Genomic DNA, 20,481 nt, shown 5'->3' on the forward strand with positions numbered 1-20,481 from the left:
GTATATTGTTGTATATTGACCTGGTTGTAAAGCCCTGTGGGACTACCTTGTGAATTTGGGCTATACAAGTAAACTTGCCTTGACTATGTGACGGACGGGTAAACCTTTTAATCTTGAAATCTTGAATCCTGCAACATAAATCCACCCCCTCACGTTTGCCTAAGAACCTCATGAACATGAAAACTGGCTGACGGCAAGCAGGGACCACCGGCTCGCAAAGAATTCTCCATTTACAACACACACGGCACCGGAGACTGGCGAGTCTGACCAAATATTATAAAAAATGTTATTCATTAAAATCGCTGATGGGCACGTTAAGCATATAAACCATGAACATTTTTTGAAAAAAGAGGAACTACTGTATTTTTGTCCCTTAGCCTCATCAGACCAATGAAACGGTGTGACCTGGGGCCCTGTCTGCTCCCTCTCAGCATGACACCGCATCTTACAACGCAAGTCTGATAAGAGAAATACGTTTTTGTGATCCTCCTACAGGAGAGGTCGGCTGGCAGGGGGGCCCGGCAGGGAGTTAGCCCATATCTGATTGTGTGTGTGTGTGTGTGTGTGTGTGTGTGTGTGTGTGTGTGTGTGTGTGTGTGTGTGTACTCTCAGGTGTATTTTCTCTGAGCAAATTGAACCTGGAATCATTTCAAATTGGAACACTTGAAACACTTTCTGGTTGTCGATACCTGTGACTCATTTCAGACTGGATCATTTGATAGTTCTAGAATGTGAGAGAAACGTTCCACGCTGTCCTTCCAATGCAACGAGACACAACGCTCTTTCACGTGTGCGCCGTGTACCCACACAGATCACATACAATGATGCAAAGGAGCATGTTTGTGGCATTTTTTTAAATGCATTTGATGCACAAATGCAGCATCTGAAACTGAATTCTATGCGCTCTCCGCCGGTGGACAACTACAAAGAGGTTTACTCCAGGGCGCCCCATAGATAATTGAAAATAAAACAGAATAATAACCCAGGAAGATTAAATACGTTATTTTAATTCATAAAATAACTTACTGCCTTTACCATGCGTTACACCTGCGAGGCGATGAATCCTACACTACTGCCACTCATACAGTGACAGTTTGGTTTCTCTCCAAAATTTAGGGTCATCTTATTACACATTTTGTATGAATGTGCTTATTGAAAGAAGCAGAAACATCTAGACTAGTCTTCAGTGTTTTTATATTGCCAGTATCAGTATACAAAAAAGGGTCCAAACCTGTGAAGAAGACTCCCACCTTTTCAAAATTCATGGGCCACCATCCATCCATCCATGCATTGGCCAAGCCTCTTATCCCAATCAGGGTCGCGGGGATGCTGGAGTCTATCCCAGCAGTCATTGGGCAGCAGGCAGGGAGACACCCTGGACAGGCCGCCAATCCCATCAAGGGCCGACACACACACACACACACACACGTTCACACCTAGGGGCAATTTAATATGGCCGATTCGCCTGACCTACATGTGTTTGGACTGTGGGAGGAAACCGGAGCCCCCAGAGGAAACCCACGCAGACACGGGGAGAACATCCAAACTCCACACAGAGGACAGCCTGGGACGACCCCCAACATTGGACAACCCCTGGGTTCGAACCCAGGACCTTCTTGCTTTGAGGTGACCGCGCTAACCACTGCGCCACCATGCCGCCCTTCATGGGCCACCACTGGCAACTATAGGTACAGTATAAAAGCGGCCGTCCTACCTTCCCATAGGCTACCATTCACATATTTCATGCGAGTCTCAATCATCATTCCCTTCCCGTTTCCCGTTAACATCAAGTTATATCTTCAGCGATGGCTGCAGATCCCTTGGAGAGCCGCTCAACACTTCACTCCAGTAATCTTTCTAAAATAAAGCAATGTGACTTTAATTTATCAGAAAACCACTACACATGAAAGAAGAGAGCTCTGGCAAGAGCGATATCAGCGTTTTAATTAGAATGCCTGACCGCGGCTGAAGACAGAACATTTCACTATCGTCTCAAGAGGACATAAGAGCATCTGGCCCTCCACACCTTCAGAAATACAAGTAAATGACCCTTTTCTCCCCCCCCACACAATATGGAAGGGCCCACGCATTGTAAGCAATTTCATCGAAAATGCAGCATAGTGTTATTACGGGACAATTGGTCCTGTCCTGAAGCCCGGGGAGGTTATCGGGCGAGCCGGAACTCAGCGGTTCTATTTCGAGAATTAATCACTCTGATTATTTTTCTGCAAAGAGGACAGAGGTGCTTGGTTTTTTTTTTTTTTCCTTTTTGTTTTTTTGCCAGGCTGGAAAAAAAACCCCTCTCTCTCCAGGTGAATTTGCGTGAACCCTACACTTGCTAACTGTGAAAACTAAGCAACAACAAGCCCCCCCCCCGCCAAAAGCCCACATTTGTCGGGCTGCACAACATTGAGCCAGTGATTGCCGTCCATCTGTTCCTCAGCACAGCCTGATATTCAAGCTAATCACCATGACTGCTATCATCAGCACAGGTCATTCAGGGGGAACTGATCTACTGAGTTGCAGACCCCAAAAAAAAAGCACAAGAGCTACGTGTTTCATTAACAAGGGAAAAAATGCCAGGCTCACTACCCAACGACGGCGTGAAGGGACTGTCTTTCTAGGGTCTGATCATGCCCTCTTGTTTGCCAGGATGCCGGATGATGATAGCAAACAGATTGAGCATTACTGTGTTTGTATGAAGGCACATGCACAGCTCCACTGGAGCGTTTTGGGAATTCGATCCCATTGTCTGCATGGTTATAATGCATGCAGGCAGTGCTTACCATATGGGACGTAACACAGACCTGTACGGATAGGAATCTGAAGTCTTAAGTTGTTTTTTTTGCTTTTTTTGTGATGAATAACACGATTTTACATGATATATTGTATTTTTCCTGACAGTATACTGAATAACATTGAAAATGACGACATCACCCTTAGCTTAGTGGAATAGTTCTTGTGGCCTATCGGCCTACATAGCGACCTGACATTGAAGAAGTTGTGCATGTACACTATGTGGATTTATTCCCATGAGCTGTAAATTCTTCCCAAATTCTATACCTTATAAATTGAAAAAAAAAAGTGCTGTTTTGAGAAACAAAATTAGTATTCGTCACACGGAGGCAAAACGTTGATATACAGGTTAATAGGTGTATTTCATCCATCCATCCGTCCATTATCCTAACCCCTTATCCTGCTCTCAGGGGCGCGGGGATGCTGGAGCCTATCCCAGCAGTCATTGGGCGGCAGGTGGGGAGACACCCTGGACAGGCCGCCAGGCCATCACAGGTCAGACACACACACATACACACCTAGGGACAGTTTAGTATGGCCGATTCCCCTGACCTACATGTCTTTGAACTGTGGGAGGAAACCGGAGCCCCCGGAGGAAACCCACGCAGACACGGGGAGAACATGCAAACTCCACACAGAGGACGACCCGGGACGACCCACCAAGGTTTGACTACCTCGGGGGTTCGAACCCAGGACCTTCTTGCTGTGAGGCGACCGCTCTAACCACTGCGCCACTATGCCGCCCCACCTAATTAATAATTACGATACATTAAGACTCTTATTGACGATAATGCTTCACAAAATGAAGCAAGCTGGAGCATGAGGGGCGCTAACTGCGGGGGAAATAAAATGGTCAGTATTCGGTAAGGTGGAAAATGGGCCGAGAACACCTCCCCTCCCTCGTGATCCCAGAAGAGGCAGGCCTTTTAAATGACAGGAAAAGAAATGAAATGAAATGGCTTTCAAACGCAAGGAAATATCCTCTGCTTGACAGCATAGATTACACTATTGTCCCTTCCCTTATCTGTCATCTGAATCAGGCCTTCTGTCAAATTCTAATCCTTGTATCTGTCACAGGGCTGCTAAATGGCTTCCTCCCCGTGGGTTCGATGTCATCCTTGCCCTTTAAAGACCGAGCAAAACTTCCGTAACATGGATGAAACGGCGAGCGCCATAAAACATCATGGTGACTGCTGTTGGTGTCTCTGAGACGAGCAGGGGCCTACCTCCCTCCACCCTTTTAAAAAAATATTCCAGTTTCTGGACATAGGTTCGCCGAAAGACCATGAACGCACGCCTGTGAACTCCTGACAGGATTATACCGTGACCCAATTTGGTCTTCTTCTTTTTTACAGTACGTTATTGCAGAAAATCTTGTTTTGTTTTGGGGTTTTTCTCCCCGATTGTACTTGGGTCAACTACCCCACTCTTCCGAGCCGTCCCGGTCACTGCTCCACCCCCTCTGCCTCCACCCACCCCCACCCCCAGGGTGAGGGTTGGCTACGTGAGTTACATACGAATTGTTGTGCCTTACTTTGTCGTACGTTTTCCTACGACCAGGGAATGAGAACAGCCTGCAGGCTGCCACATGCCTCCCCCGACACATGTGGAGTTGTAGCGAATTCGGGGGGTAGCCCGGGAACCGCCGCAGCCAGGACGCGAACCCCGAATCTTCCGCACCACGGGCGACAACGTTAACCGGTCGATTAAGGGGTCCAACCCGTTAGCCAAGGGCTAGCGAGTCTTTTTATCCGTGCACGTTACAGACTCAGTTGCCAGCCGCTTCTTTTCACCTGACAGTGAAGGAGTTTCGCCAGGGGGACGTAGCGCGTGGGAGGGTCACGCTATTCCCCCTCAGCCCCCCCTCGAACAGGCGCCCCGACTGACCAGAGGAGGCGCTAGTGCAGCGACCGGGTCACATACGTACATCCAGCTTCCCACCCGCAGACATAGCCAGTTGTGTCTGTAGGGACACAACTGTAGGATTCGAACCAGCGATCCCCGTGTTGGTAGACAACGGAATAGACCATTATGCCACCCGGACGCCCAACGTATATAATCCTGTATGTGTATCGATGAATGAGGGCGTTGTCCTGAACGTGCGCTCTGGTCATTTGGTACAATTACAGTTTCTGTAGAGGTTGGTTTGGTTCAGGTCAGGTCAGGTCAGGCTAAAGACCCGATAGGGTGCTCAGGGGTTAGTACAGCATTATAATTCACGTTGAGTAATAGGGGTTAGAAGTTGATCTGAGCGGATTTCCTTGATGGCGTCCTCATACGATGTCAGTCAACATGTTTTGGGACCTGCGAGTATGTTGTACGCGAACGTTTTTGTCCGCGAGACTGGGCTGGCTGAATTGTGCAGGGCCAAAATATCGCACTTTAACAGGGTACAAATTAAAATGAGTATTTTTTTGAATAACACCAGAAAATCTGAGCGCGTGGAGACGGGTGGAGACAGGTGTTGGACGGTGGCATCACGGGTTCCAGGCAGTGTAATTGCATGTTAGCAGGCTGCAGACAGGTGCAGGGGTGTGTGTGTGTAACAAGTGTCAGTTCCACTTCCATAGCATGCCATAATGAGCTAACGACACCCCGATACAGCTCATCCCCTTCTGCAGCAGCACACGTTTAAGCCTCCCTGACAGGCCTCCACACCGACTCCTCACCACCGCCCCCAAAAATAATCTGCCCCGTCCCAGAGCCAGAGTAAACCGTCCCAGATTCTAAATGTTGTCTTTCCACTTTGTCGTTGTCATCCTTGGGGGGTGGGGGTGGGGGTTATTTTCATTAAATCACACTTTCCAGTTTATTAGGAAATAAATTGTTGTATTTCTATTAAAATAATTGCACTGATTTAAAAAAAAACAGTTGAAATTAGTAGTTTTAATTATAGTAGTAAAAAACCTGGGCGTCATCATTGACTCTTGAGTTTGATTTTCAATCACATATCAACAATGGTACAAAGGGTGGCCTTTTTCCCCTAAAAAACATTGCTAGGATTAGACCCTACCCCTCCCAGGAAGAGGCCAGACAGGTGACGCATGCTCTTATCTCGATAGGCTGCAACTAGTACAGAACGCGGCAGCGAGGGTCCTAACCAGGAGCAGGACGAGGGGTCACATGACCCCAGTTTTAGCATCTTTACCCTGGCTCCCTGCAGCACCGAGGATTGATTTTAAAGTTCTTGTACTTGTGTTTAAAGCTCCGCGTGGTTTAGCCCCCTCATACCCGTCTGACTGCTTATCTGATGATGCTGCGGGCCGCTCTCTCAGACCCTCCGGTGCTGGCCTGCTCACCATCCCTAGAATGATCTAGAAAAGTGTGGCGAAGCAGCATTTTGTTTTTATGCACCCACAGCTTGGGATTGACCCCCCCCCCCCCAACAAATAAGAGAAGCCACCTCCACAGATAGTTTTAAGAATCAGCTCAAGACCCATTTTTCTGCTCTTGCTTGTAATTAATTCCACTTTATATTTCTTTTCCTCTTGTTTTTTATCTTGCACCGTGGTTTTATTTCCTGCCTTGTTTTGTGTTTTCTGCCTAGGTCTGTGTTTTATTACTTCTAACTTATTTTATCTGTATTGTTGTTGAGTTTTATTGTTTTCCCTGTTTGCACTTTGAGCTGCATTTTATGTGTGAAAGGTGCTATACAAATACAGTTTATTATTATTAATACTTATGCATGAAAAGCTGCTAGTGTTAGGAAGTTAGACGGGTTATAATTCCCTCCCTCATGTCTCTTCTATATTGCTGTGAAAGCATTGACAGATTGCTCCCTCAAACAGCTGTGTTTGTTGGAGTTTCTCTGCCAAAACAGAATTTTACGAGAACATTTGAACATCAGGATAAAGCACAATATTCTATCAGACATATTTTGTAAGCCCATGTTTCTGTTTGTAGGTTTTATTTTATGAAGAATAAAACACGCTCTGTAATAACTTTCACCTGTAATTTCAAGATGCTGTCAATACAAAATATATACAGTGGTGTGAAAAAGTGTTTGCCCCCTTCCTGATTTCTTATTTTTTTGCATGTTTGTCACACTTAAATGTTTCAGATCATCAAACAAATTTAAATATTAGACAAAGATAACACAAGTAAACACAAAATGCAGTTTTTTAATGAAGGTTTTTATTATTAAGGGAAAAGAAAAATCCAAACCTACATGGCCCTGTGTGAAAAAGTGATTGCCCCCCCCCCCCCCTGTTAAAATATAAATTAAGTGTGGTTTATCACATCTTTGGAAAGCTGAGTTCAATTTCTCTAGCCATACCCAGGCCTGATTACTGCCACACCTCTTCTCAATCAAGAAATCACTTAAATAGGACCTGCCTGACAAAGTGAAGTAGACCAAAAGATCCTTAAAAGCTAGACATCATGCTGCGATCCAAAGAAATTCAGGAACAAATGCGAAACAAAGTAATTGAAATCTATCAGTCTGGAAAAGTTTATAAAGCCATTTCTAAAGCTTTGGGACTCCAGCGAACCACAGTGAGAGCCATTATCCACAAATGGCGAAAACATGGAACAGTGGTGAACCTTCCCAGGAGTGGCCGGCCGACCAAAATTACCCCAAGAGCACAGCGACGACTCATCCAAGAGGTCACAAAAGACCCCACAACAACATCCAAAGAACTGCAGGCCTCACTTGCCTTAGTTAAGGTCAGCATTCATGACTCCACCATAAGAAAGAGACTGGGCAAAAATGGCCTGCATGGCAGAGTCCCGAGACGAAAACCACTGCTGAGCAAAAAGAACATAAAGGCTCGTCTCAGTTTTGCCAGAAAACATCTTGATGATCCCCAAGACTTTTGGGAAAATACTCTGTGGACTGACGAGACAAAAGTTGAACTTTTTGGAAGGTGTGTGTCCCATTATATCTGGCGTAAAAGTAACACAACATTTCAGAAAAGGAACATCATACCAACAGTAAAATATGGTGGTCTGGGGCTGTTTTGCTGCTTCAGGACCTGGAAGACTTGCTGTGGTAAATGGAACCATGAATTCTGCTGTCTACCAAAAAATCCTGAAGGAGAAAGTCCGGCCATCTGCTCGTGACCTCAAGCTGAAGCGCACTTGGGTTCTGCAGCAGGACAAAGATCCAAAACACACCAGCAAGTCCACCTCTGAATGGCTTAAGAAGAACAAAATGAAGACTTTGGAGTGGCCTAGTCAAAGTCCTGACCTGAATCCGATTGAGATGCTGTGGCATGACCTTACAAAGGCGGTTCATGCTCGAAAACCCTCCAATGTGGCTGAATTACAACAATTCTGCAAAGATGAGTGGGCCAAAATTCCTCCACAGCGCTGTAAAAGACTCATTGCCAGTTAGCGCAAACGCTTGATTGCAGTTGTTGCTGCTAAGGGTGGCCCAACCAGTTAGTAGGTTTAGGGGGCAATCACTTTTTCACACAGGGCCATGTAGCTTTGGATTTTTTTTTTCCCTTAATAATAAAAACCTTCATTTAAAAACTGCATTTTGTGTTTACTTGTGTTATCTTTGTCTAATATTTAAATTTGTTTGGTGATCTGAAACATTTAAGTGTGACAAACATGCAAAAAAGTAAGAAATCAGGAAGGGGGCAAACACTTTTTCACACCACTGTATATATATTGGGTAACACTTTAGTATGGGGATCATAGATGTCACTTTAGTATGGGGAACATATTCTAAGTAACAAAAACTTAATTTAGAGTAATGTAACACTATTAACACTTGTACTTTTGTGTTTTGTTATGTAAGAACAGACCATATTCATTACGTGTTAGTAAGGGAGAATAACTCTTCTTGTGGTACTACCACCTTATAAAGTACGCACCTACTTAATGGGGTATATGTTCCCCATACTAAAGTGTTACCATATATATATATATATATATATATATATATATATATATATACACTACCGTTCAAAAGTTTGGGATCACCCAAACAATTTTGTGTTTTCCATGAAAAGTCACACTTATTCACCACCATATGTTGTGAAATGAATAGAAAATAGAGTCAAGACATTGACAAGGTTAGAAATAATGATTTGTATTTGAAATAAGATTTTTTTTACATCAAACTTTGCTTTCGTCAAAGAATCCTCCATTTGCAGCAATTACAGCATTGCAGACCTTTGGCATTCTAGCTGTTAATTTGTTGAGGTAATCTGGAGAAATTGCACCCCACGCTTCCAGAAGCAGCTCCCACAAGTTGGATTGGTTGGATGGGCACTTCTTTGAGCAGATTGAGTTTCTGGAGCATCACATTTGTGGGGTCAATTAAACGCTCAAAATGGCCAGAAAAAGAGAACTTTCATCTGAAACTCGACAGTCTATTCTTGTTCTTAGAAATGAAGGCTATTCCATGCGAGAAATTGCTAAGAAATTGAAGATTTCCTACACCGGTGTGTACTACTCCCTTCAGAGGACAGCACAAACAGGCTCTAACCAGAGTAGAAAAAGAAGTGGGAGGCCGCGTTGCACAACTGAGCAAGAAGATAAGTACATTAGAGTCTCTAGTTTGACAAACAGACGCCTCACAGGTCCCCAACTGGCATCTTCATTAAATAGTACCTGTTAGAGCCTGTTTGTGCTGTCCTCTGAAGGGAGTAGTACACACCGGTGTAGGAAATCTTCAATTTCTTAGCAATTTCTCGCATGGAATAGCCTTCATTTCTAAGAACAAGAATAGACTGTCGAGTTTCAGATGAAAGTTCTCTTTTTCTGGCCATTTTGAGCGTTTAATTGACCCCACAAATGTGATGCTCCAGAAACTCAATCTGCTCAAAGAAGTGCCCATCCAACCAATCCAACTTGTGGGAGCTGCTTCTGGAAGCGTGGGGTGCAATTTCTCCAGATTACCTCAACAAATTAACAGCTAGAATGCCAAAGGTCTGCAATGCTGTAATTGCTGCAAATGGAGGATTCTTTAACGAAAGCAAAGTTTGATGTAAAAAAAATCTTATTTCAAATAAAAATCATTATTTCTAACCTTGTCAATGTCTTGACTCTATTTTCTATTCATTTCACAACATATGGTGGTGAATAAGTGTGACTTTTCATGGAAAACACGAAATTGTTTGGGTGATCCCAAACTTTTGAACGGTAGTGTATATATATATATATATATATATATTAACAAGTTGTAAGTAACAGAAATCTTAGTGCAATAACAAGGAGAAGGAGAAATGGGCCTTTTGCAGGACATCAGCTTGAAATTTTTACCATGGTATTAATTTCAGGTCTGGCTGTCATGCTGCACGTGTTTTTATTTTTTCATTGATGCATTGTCATTTTCATCTTTTAGTGGCATGTTATTTTCTCCTTTTCCAACTGTGAACTGTGTGGCAGGTGCAATCAGCATATGTTATCCTTCCATCTGGTGCTGAATAACATCACAGGGGTATTACTCTCCTCTCGGTGGCTGCACGTCATCTGGGTCGTCTGGAAAGCCTCCTTTCACCGAAGGCCATACTTTTTCATGAGCTGGGGAACGGTCTGACTTGATAGATCAACAGCTTGGCCTAGTCCTAATGTTCATCAAATATTAAAAATGAAGTAATGACACGGCTTGTCCACGGTAAACGATGCCAGCTGTCAATTGTGATGAAGGGAAAGGCTTTGTACTCAGTGTTTATGCCGAACACCTAGGATTCAGTCGGTTATTCTGAGAGCGGGGTTGTTTTGTACTGTTGCTGTTGTGGATCCGCCGTGCCAGCGTTCTGGGAAACCGGAGGCCGTTGTTACTACGCTCTCAGAGAAATGAATGTGTCCTACCCAGAAACGTTAAGCCGTGAGAGAGCGTTATATAAAACGGTACTTTAATCCTCTTCGCTGACATAATCAGCCGAATGGCATGCATCTGAAATCTGATGCTGGAATTGGGCCTCTCACCAATGTACACTCAGCGCTCTGGATGTCTTCTGCTGCTGACAGCCAGCCAGGCCAGGCAGCTGTGCGTTCTGGTTTCTGGGCCAGACGCGTTGAGAAACAGCACATGGTGGCCCTGGATAACGCTGGATATGGGGCACCAATTAGATACAGCTACACTACAGTCGACCAGATTTGTATTTAGAGAAGCTTCTTTTTTTTTTTATGTCCACTGAGACAAACTATATGAGAACAAGCACGAAACCATCCAGACCCACGGCGCACCGGCGCTGCGCGTGTAGGTGGTGGAGCAAGGCGGTGTATTGATTGATACTACTACTTTTGGATGCTCCCGTTAGGGGTCGCCGCGGCGGATCATCCGTATCCATCCATCCATTATCCAAACCGCTTTCCTGCCCTGTGACGGCCTGGCGGCCTGTCCAGTGTGTCTCCCTGCCTGCCGCCCAGTGACTGCTGGGATAGGCTCCAGCTTCCCCGCGACCCTGACAGCAGGATAAGCATATATATATATATAGAATATGATTATAATCAATGATTGATTGATCGCTCATATGTTTTCGTAATGTGTGTGTGTGTGTGGTGTTAGTGTGTGTGTGTGTGTGTTAGTTAGTGTAGATAGTGGGACCGAAAACTAAAGCACTTATGATCCTAATTCTTTTTGGAGGAGGTAGGTATTGTCTCAGAGAGTAAGGGGGAAAATAAAATTATGCATAATTATGCATAAATATGTATTTTTCTAAAAATGGCTAAAAACCACTTTTCTCGGCATTTCAGATGATTCTGAACATCTTTGATTTTTTCACCTATATAAAAAGAAATTTCTGGGACTGTTTTGGCATTATGCAAAATAAATGCATTTTTGCAAAAATGCACTTATGATCCTAATTTTTTTTTTTGGAGGTGGTAGGTATTTTTCCAGAGAGGACCAGAAAAATAGCAGAAAATTAAAATAATTATAATAATTATGCCTAATTATGCAAAATATGCATTTTCTAAAAATGGCTAAAAACCACTTTTCTCGGCATTTCAGATGATTCTGAGCATTTGGGGGGAGGGAGTTGGAGTGGGGGGGGGGTTTAGGGGCAGGGGGAAGGCAGTTAGCTGGCAGGATGAAGAGGAGGGAGATTTAGACGGGTGGAGAACCAAACCGCTACATTGTAGCGGGGTTCTTCTAGTACATTTAATAAAATGGAAGGTGAGGAGTGTGTCCTTTTGGGAACCTCAGAATTGCATCTCTGCTCTTCGCATATGATGTGGTTTTGTTGGCTTCATCAGAACGTGACCTCCAGCGCACACTGGGGCGGTTTGCAGCTGAGTGTGAAATGGCCGGGGTGAGAGTCAGCACCTCCAAGTCTGAGGCCCTGGTTCTCTACCGGGAAATGGTGGATTGCTCCCTCTGGGTTGGGGATGAGTTGTTGCCTCAAGTGAAGGAGTTAAAGTATCTCGGAGTCTTGTTCACGAGTGAGGGTGGGATGGAGCGGGACACTGACAGGCGGATTTGCGCAGCATGCGGACATTGTACTGGACTGTTGTGCTGAAGCGGGAGCTGAGCTGGAAGGCAAAGCTCTGAGTTTACCAGTCAATCTTTTTCCAGCCCTCACCTATGGTCATGGGCTTTGGGTAGTGACCGAAAGGGTGCGATCACGGATACTAGCGGTTGAAATGAGTTTCCTCCGTAGGGTGTCTGGGCTCAGCCTTAGAGATAGGGTGAGTAGCTCGGACATCCGGAGGGAGCTCGGAGTAGAGCCGCTGCTCCTTTGTGTCGAAAGGAGCCAGTTGGGGTGGTTCGGGCATCTGATTAGGATGCCTCCTGGGTGCCTACCTTTGGAGGATTTCTGGGCACGGCCAACTGGAAGGAGACCCCGGGGTAGACCCAGAACTCGCTGGAGGGACTACATGTCCAATCTGGCCTGGGAACGCCTTGGGATCCCCCAGGAGGAGCTGGAGGGTGTTGCTGGGGAGAGGGATGTCTGGAGTGCCCTACTTAGCTTCTTGCTGCCACCTTGACCCGGCCCCGGAGAAGCGGCTGATGATGAGATCGGATGAGATGAATAAAATGGAAATGTTTTAGTTAGATTATTATTCCGAGGAATATTGAAATTTATATAGTTAATATATCAAAGAAGACTAACGAGTGCGCATCCCTACTAAGCGTCGCTCTCAGGTTGTCCATGAGTGAGTGAGTGATGACAATTTGCAACGTATAGCCCACGGCGGCAGTTGCGCGGCATCATGGGAAAAATGGATGAAAAAACTTCAGTCACTGACTCGCTATCCACATTAACTAAATCTGGGTTCTACCAGGGGCTATTTCCAGCCACGGCCCCTGTTAGGACTGCTCATTTTCACTACAACTTGAAAACCTTGGCCCGTGGGAGGAAACCGGAGCACCCGGAGGAAACCCACGCGGACATGGGGAGAACATGGAAACTCCACACAGAGGATGACCCAGGATGACCCCCCCAAGGTTGGAATACCCCAGGGCTCGAACCCAGAACTTTCTTGCTGTGAGGCGACTGCGCTAACCACTGCGCCGCCATGATTTACTTATATACAGGCGAAATAAGAGGATAAAGTGCAATGGTGCAGAGAATATATTAGAGATGCTGAAATAGATGTTAAATAGATGTTAGCAGGTTACTTATATACATGCCTGAGGTAGATGGACATGACAGAGTATACCAGTATACGTACAATGTACAGAACAGTATATAGAAAATGGTTGGCTTTATTTGACATTGTTAAGCGTTCATTTGAATGACAGCCTGCAGAAAGAAACTGTTTTTTTAATATCTGGTTGTTTTGGGGTACAGTACTCTGTGGTGCCTGCCAGAGGGGAGGAGTTGGAACAGGTTGTGACCAGGGTGTGATGGGTCTGCTGCAGTAATGTTGCCTGCCCATTCCCAGAGTCTGGAGGTGTATAAATCCTGAATGGAGGGCAGGTTGGCACCAGTGATTTTCTCTGCAGACTTAACTGTCCGGTGCAGTCTGTCCCTGTCCTGTTTGGGGGCTGAACCAAACCAGACAGTGACGGATGTGAGAGGACAGACTGAATTATTGCAGTGTAGATCTGAATCAGCAGTTCCTGAGGCAGGTTGAATTTCTTGAGCTGGCGGAGAAAGTACATCCTCTGCTGGACCTTTTTGATGGTTGTGTCTATGTTGGATGCCCACCTTAGGTCCTGAGGGATTGTGGAACCCAACAATCTGTAGGTTTTCACCGTAGACACCATGCAGTTAAGTATGGGGGGGGGCAGTGCTGGGGGCGACTCCTCCTGAAGTCCACTGTCATCTCCACAGTCTTGAGCGTGTTCAGCTCCAGGTTGTTGTGGCAGCACCTGAGGGCCAGCTGATCAACCTGCCGTCTATATGCAGACTCGTCACCATCCCGGATAAGGCCAGTGATGGTTGTGTCGTCTGCAAACTTCAGGAGTTTAAGAGATGGGTCACGTGACATGCAGTAATTTATGCAGAGGGAGAAGAGTAGGGGGGAGAGCACACATCCCTGGGGGCCACCAGTGCTGATTGTCCGGGTGCTGGATGTGATTTTCCCCAGCCTCACCAGCTGCCTCCTCAGTGAGCCGGTTGAGTTTGGAGTGGAGGATATCTGGAATGATGGTGTTGAACGCTGAGCTGAAGTCCACAAACAGGACCCTTATGTATGTCCCTTGGGAGTTCAGGTGTTGGAAGATGTAGTGCAATCCCATCCACTGACCCGTTTGCTCGGTAGGCAAACTGCAGGGGGTCGAGCAGGAGGCCTGCGATTTCCTTCAGGTGGGCCAACACCAGTCTCTCGAAGGATTTCATGACCGTAGACATTAGGGCAATGGGCCCGTAGTCATTTAATCCTGTGATATGGAGTTTTTTGGGGACCGGGATGATAGTGGAGCTCTTGAAGCAGGAGGGGACTTCACGCAGCTCCAGTGATCTGTTAAGATCGGTATGAAATGGGGGCCAGCTGGTCAGCACAGACTTAAAGACAGGAGGGTGACATGCCATCCAGGCCCGGTGCCTTCATGGTCTTCTGTTTTTGGAAGAAATGGTGCACGTGCTCAACACAGATCCTGAGTGCGGGTGGGGGGTCAGTGGGGGAGGGGGGAGGGGCTGGCAGGGAGGGCAATTGGTTGTGTGATGTAGCTGGAGACGGTGAGGGGTGTGAAAATGTGCTTTTCAAACCTGCAGTAAGAAGTAGGATTAATCAATAATGATAATTAATTAGGAGTAGCATTAATCACAGTCACAGCTGGGAATCATCTCAGTAGCTACAATATTAGATTTATCATGGCTGAGCTATGTTTTTGTACTGTTGTTTTGTTGCTTTAGAATGAAAGTCATTTGCCTTCATTCATTGTATATCATGAAAACCACGACAGTTAAACACATCTGAAGTCTTTTAATAAAGGCCCCTTCTCCCGGTAGGCTAAAAATGGGGTGGTTTTTCACCAAGTCCGAGCTCTGGAGAAGATGAGATATGCCTGGCGGGGATCTGCATTCTACCGACTGCACTCTTCCAGTTATTGGTTGTTTTTTGTTTTTTTGTTTTTTGCAGTTTCAAACAGTCTATTTGGTTGTTTTGAAGGTTAATCAGGTAGCTTTAGTCACTTTATTCAGACTTTTTACCTTACGGCAGGCTATTCAAAATCCACTTCCCCATGCTACAGAGCTGACTGCAGACCTGCCACCAGCTAACCAGTCAACAAATGAGCAGCTAGCAAGCACAGCCGGACCACCTTTCTTCACCAGAACGTACACCGCGGCAAGGCCCCATCCAGCCTTTAACAGCAGTTTGTTGTGTTGATGTTGCATAATGCCATCAGGCTCCACTTTTAACCTTTACTCAGAAAGAAGGCGGCATTTAAGGCAATTGTGTTATTCCACTTTTGCAACTAGTGCCCAGCTGATCTACCCTTTTGAAAGTAGCTGTCTGAATGTTTGTGACTCCATTTACAGAAAAATAAAGTCCGTCACCAAAGTTGTGCCGTGGCTCATTGAAAATGCCAGTGCCTTAACAAAGAGAGGAGAAAGGCAATTATTTTGGAGTATGTTTGCTTTCTTTGCTTGTTAGTATTCATGACATTTTCAAGCATCTCCTGCTGTCAGATCAGAAGACTATTGAAGGGGCTAAAAGGCCTAAGTTTATTGATCTAATTCCAAGAACTGAAATATTCAAAGGGTTCTTCTGTTCACAGCAATAGAATCTGCCACCTGCCTCTCCACCAGCTGCACTGATGATACTGAATGCTATGAAAAACTAGAATTTTTTTTAGAAAACTGTTTTTTTCTTCTTCTTCTTCTCTCAAATATTAAGCATATATGATTTAAGATCACGCCACCAGACAGAATCGTATCTGTAAACAGAGACACTTTTAGGTTTTTAGCTGTTTAGGACCCATTTCTCTCTTATCTCTTGCAGAGACCATATCTCAAATTAAGTCAAGGTAAACTTTATTATCCCCGAGGGGCAATTTGTTGCACAGTAGCCATAAGTACAATCAACATCAACGATCAACACACACTGGTCACCACACAAACAATTCACACAAAGAAACATAGAATTATATAATATTATTCAAAAGGCCAATAGCAGCAGGGACAAATGAATTCTTAATCTATTGGACCTGCATCTTGGCAGATTATATCTGTAACCTGAACTCACTGAACAAGGGGTGACTCGGGTTAGCGAGAATTGACTCAGCCTTCGTGGCTCTGACTATGTACACGAGAGAGGTCATTTAGATTTGTGCCTGCAATTTTCCTGCACATCTTAACAATTCCTTCTTACCTGTTCTTTTTTCCCCCCCAAGATAAATGACCCAAACCAGCAAATAAAAAAGGTTAGAACAGACTCAATAAAACAAGAGTAAAACATTCTCATAAATGTGGTGTCAACATTACAACTTATGAGTTTCCGATAAAAATACATGCGCTGATGGGCCTTTGCACAAACAGCATCAGTATTTGGTTCAAAGGTTAACATCATCAATTACTGTCCCCAGATACTTACACTGCTGAACAGCCTGGCCATGAATAGCAGCAGGAAGAATAGGGGACGACTTCTTCCTAAAGTCAATAATCATTTCCTTTGTTTTGGACACATTTATCTCCAGGATGGAGCGTTTACACCAGTCACTATAATCATCCGCCAGTGGACCATGGTCCGTTTCATCATTACTGAACAGGGACATGATGACGGCATCATGCCCAAACTTGATGATGTGTCTGCACCGAAACTCATTTGTGTATGAAAATAAAATAAAAGTGGTGAGAGGACACACCCCTGGGGGGAACCGGTGGAAGGTAAAAGGGCATCAGATAAAACGCCACTGACTTTCACTTTTTGAGACCTGTCAGTTAAAAAGCCATCCAGCCAATCAGGGGTCAGTGTTGTGGATGCTGGTAAGTGCATCTGCTAAAATGTGCGGTTGTATGCAGTTAAAAGCTGAGAAGTCAATAAAAAGCAAACATACAAAATTCCTTGCACCATCCAGGTGATCGAGGACCATGTCAAGTAGGGTGCCTGTGGCGTCCTCGACACCCTTGCCTTCCCTGTAGGCAAATTAGATTGGATCCAAATTTGTCTGTGAGTTGCACCGAAAATCTCCCCTTTATATAATCTTCTCGAAGGTTTTCATGCTGAGAGAAGCAAGCGCCACAGGGCCTATAGTCATTAAGTGATTTTGGTGCTCTAATCTTGGGCACAAGTACAAGTACTGAATCCTTCAGGGGCGAGGAAGCCTATAGAGCTGAAGTGACTTCGTGAAGATGAAGGAAAACATGTCAACAACGGTTCTGCACAGTTCTTAAGAAGTCAACTGCCAGTATTAACTGGACTGGGACTTTTGTCTCTCTTTCACTCTCCCGAAGAGTTGAAAAACCTTGTCCCTATCAATATTTCTCTCATCTGCCCTGGGCAAGCATTTCTATACACAGATAGTTTGTTGCTAAAATCATGAGTAATAAAACAATTATAACAAATGTTCAGGTCATTAGCAAGTTCAGAGTCAGTCTTCCCAGCAAGTGAAACGGCACACTTCGTAGACTGCATGCCCATCATAGACGTCATGCCGTCCCATGCTGGGCGTGGATTCCCAGTGCTCGGCCGGGATTACACGTTGACCTTATATTTAAGTTTAGCAAGTTTCTTAACTTGCTTCTGCAACTCACTGCAACGAGTGTCACTGCCCTGGTTAAAACTAATGTTCCCTTTAATAACCGTGTTTTTAACAGATTTGGACACCCAGGAATCAGGAAAAATTTACTGTCAAACAAACAATAATAACAATTATCATACAACAATTATAATAAAAAATAGAAGTTGATTTCTTGGGGATGACTAAATCTTCACAGAAAAAAGCATATAAACAGAGACAGTCTCAGTACGCTCGTCCATCCAAACCGGAGCAAATATCTTTAAATAAATTCTCAGGTTTTGTTCTCTTCAGGGCACCACGTTCCCTCTTGATGTACTATTTACAATCCCTCTTGATGTACTATTTACAAAACAGTTGCTCCTGGCACTTTATCAGTAATCAGTAGCTCTCTGGTAACTGGCGCCAGCCCTTCTGTTTTTAAGCATTCAGCAGTTCAACTAGGCCTTGAAAAAATACTTTGATACCAACAGCTACTTGTCTATTTTCCAATCAGCCAAACCATCCCATGGCACAATATTTCAACAACATAGCCTCTCAAATATCTTAACAAAATGATGGCTGTCATTTCTTTTTTTCTTTTTTTTATTCATTCATTCATCTCATCATCAGCTGCTTCTCCAGCGTCGGGTGGCGGTGGCAGCAAGCAGCTAAGTAGGGCACTCCAGACGTCCCTCTCCCCAACAACACCCCCCAGCCCCTTCTGGGGGATCCCAAAGCGTTCCCAGGCCAGATTGCACATGTAGTCCCTCCAGCGAGTTCTGGGTCTACCCTGGGGTCTCCTCCCAGTTGGACGTGCCAGGAAAACCTCCAAAGGAAGGCGCCCAGGAGGCATCCTGATCAGATGTCCGAACCACCTCAACTGGCTCCTTTCGACACGAAGGAGCAGCGGCTGTACTCCGAGCTCTAAGGCTGAGCCCAGACACCCTATGGAGGAAACTCATTTCAGCCGCTTATATCCACAATCTCACCCTTTTGGTCACTACCCAAAGCTCGTGACCATAGGCGAGGGTTGGAATGAGGACTTTGCCTTCCGGCTCAGCTCCCTCGTCACCACAACGGTCCGGTACAACGTCCGCATTACTGCTCATGCTGCACCAGCTTTATTTATTTATTTACTTTTAGCCAAATGAAAACAAATCGGAAATATAATTACTTAAGGATTCAAGGTAAAGAAATTGGCCTGATCTTATTTCTTGCGGGCGAACACAATCTTCAAAATAAATAAATAAATAAATAAATTTGTTTGTTTATTTATTTAAAATTAAGCCGTTTTCATCCTTCGGAAATCTGGAGAAAGCTGTTTGTGGTCTTAGCGTCCCCCGCTGAGTCTACTGTAACACTCTCCATGTGTCTCCGGCTTGTACAAAACTACAACAGTGAGGAATTCATTCGCTGCGAAACAGACATGATCACGTCACCTCAATTCGAGCTTGATTTTAAGATTTCCCTGATCACCAGCGTGTTTAGTTATGTCACCTGGCAATACCGCAGCCCCTTTAACCCCCGCATGAGTCACAGTGCCGCGTTAAATCCAATTGCCCTTTTAAGCCTTTAAAACTTAACACCCTGAAAATAGAAGTGACCCAGCGCTTGCCATCAGGCCCGCGAGGCTCCATTATGACCCCCGCGAGGAGCCTCTGCAAGCAGGATCCATACCGGCTTCTAACTCGCCTCCTAAATCTGGTTTTTATTGACTTGCTTTCATGTGATGCCTTCCATTCGGTTTTGATTTCATTTTATGGTATTGCTTTCGGCTTTTATTATTAATTTTATTCAGTGCTTTTTTTGTTTTACTTGTTTTTTTATTTGAAATATCTTGTTAGGTTTTACATAGTTAAAGCTCTGTAAACTCTGGTGTAAAGGGGAAAAAAAGGCTTAGTTTATCTGGCCGGTGGAGCAGGTGGGGAGCAGGCAGTATTTTATGAAACCACCTACGACACGCCATACACGTCCCTTCCCACGCCAGTCCGTCAACCCCGTCAGTTTTTACCGCACTTTTTGCTGCCCCCTCTACAAAGCATATGTCAGTAAATGTTTTCTCACAACTATCAATGAATCAGCTGATTACCCTTATTATTGTAAATTAAATTCGGTTTCCTTTATTAATCCCCTTGTGGAAATCCAGTTACTGCAAATTAACCCATCCTGTCTGAGCTGTGTAGCTAGGAGCAGTGGGCCTCCGCCTTCATGCAGCACCCGAGGACAAACTCCAGTTCTGTTCCCATCGCCTTGCCCAAGGGCACAGGCAGGAAGTATTGACCCTAACAGGCATGTTTCTTTTTGATGGTGGGGGAAACCGGAGCACCCGGAAGGAAACCCACTGCAGACACGGGGAGAACATGCAAACTCCACACAGTGGACGACCTGGGATGACTCCCCGCAAGGTTGGACCACCCCTGAGGTTCGAACCCAGGACCTTCTTGCTGTGAGGTGACAGCGCTAACCACTGCGCCACCGTGCCGCCTGTTGTGACTTCTCTTATGTACACTATTGTAGTGTTACTATTCGTGGGTTACTAACTTAATCACTATTATATATAAGTACACGGAGACGAGGATGCGGCACAAGTCTGATCTTTACTGACGGAGACATCACACACTACTAGGCTCGACCAGTGTATTACAGAACTCAGTAGTGGTGACAGTCCAACACAA

The sequence above is a fragment of the Lampris incognitus genome, chromosome 3 (genome assembly GCF_029633865.1).
Source record: "Lampris incognitus isolate fLamInc1 chromosome 3, fLamInc1.hap2, whole genome shotgun sequence".
Lineage (NCBI taxonomy): Eukaryota > Metazoa > Chordata > Actinopteri > Lampriformes > Lampridae > Lampris > Lampris incognitus.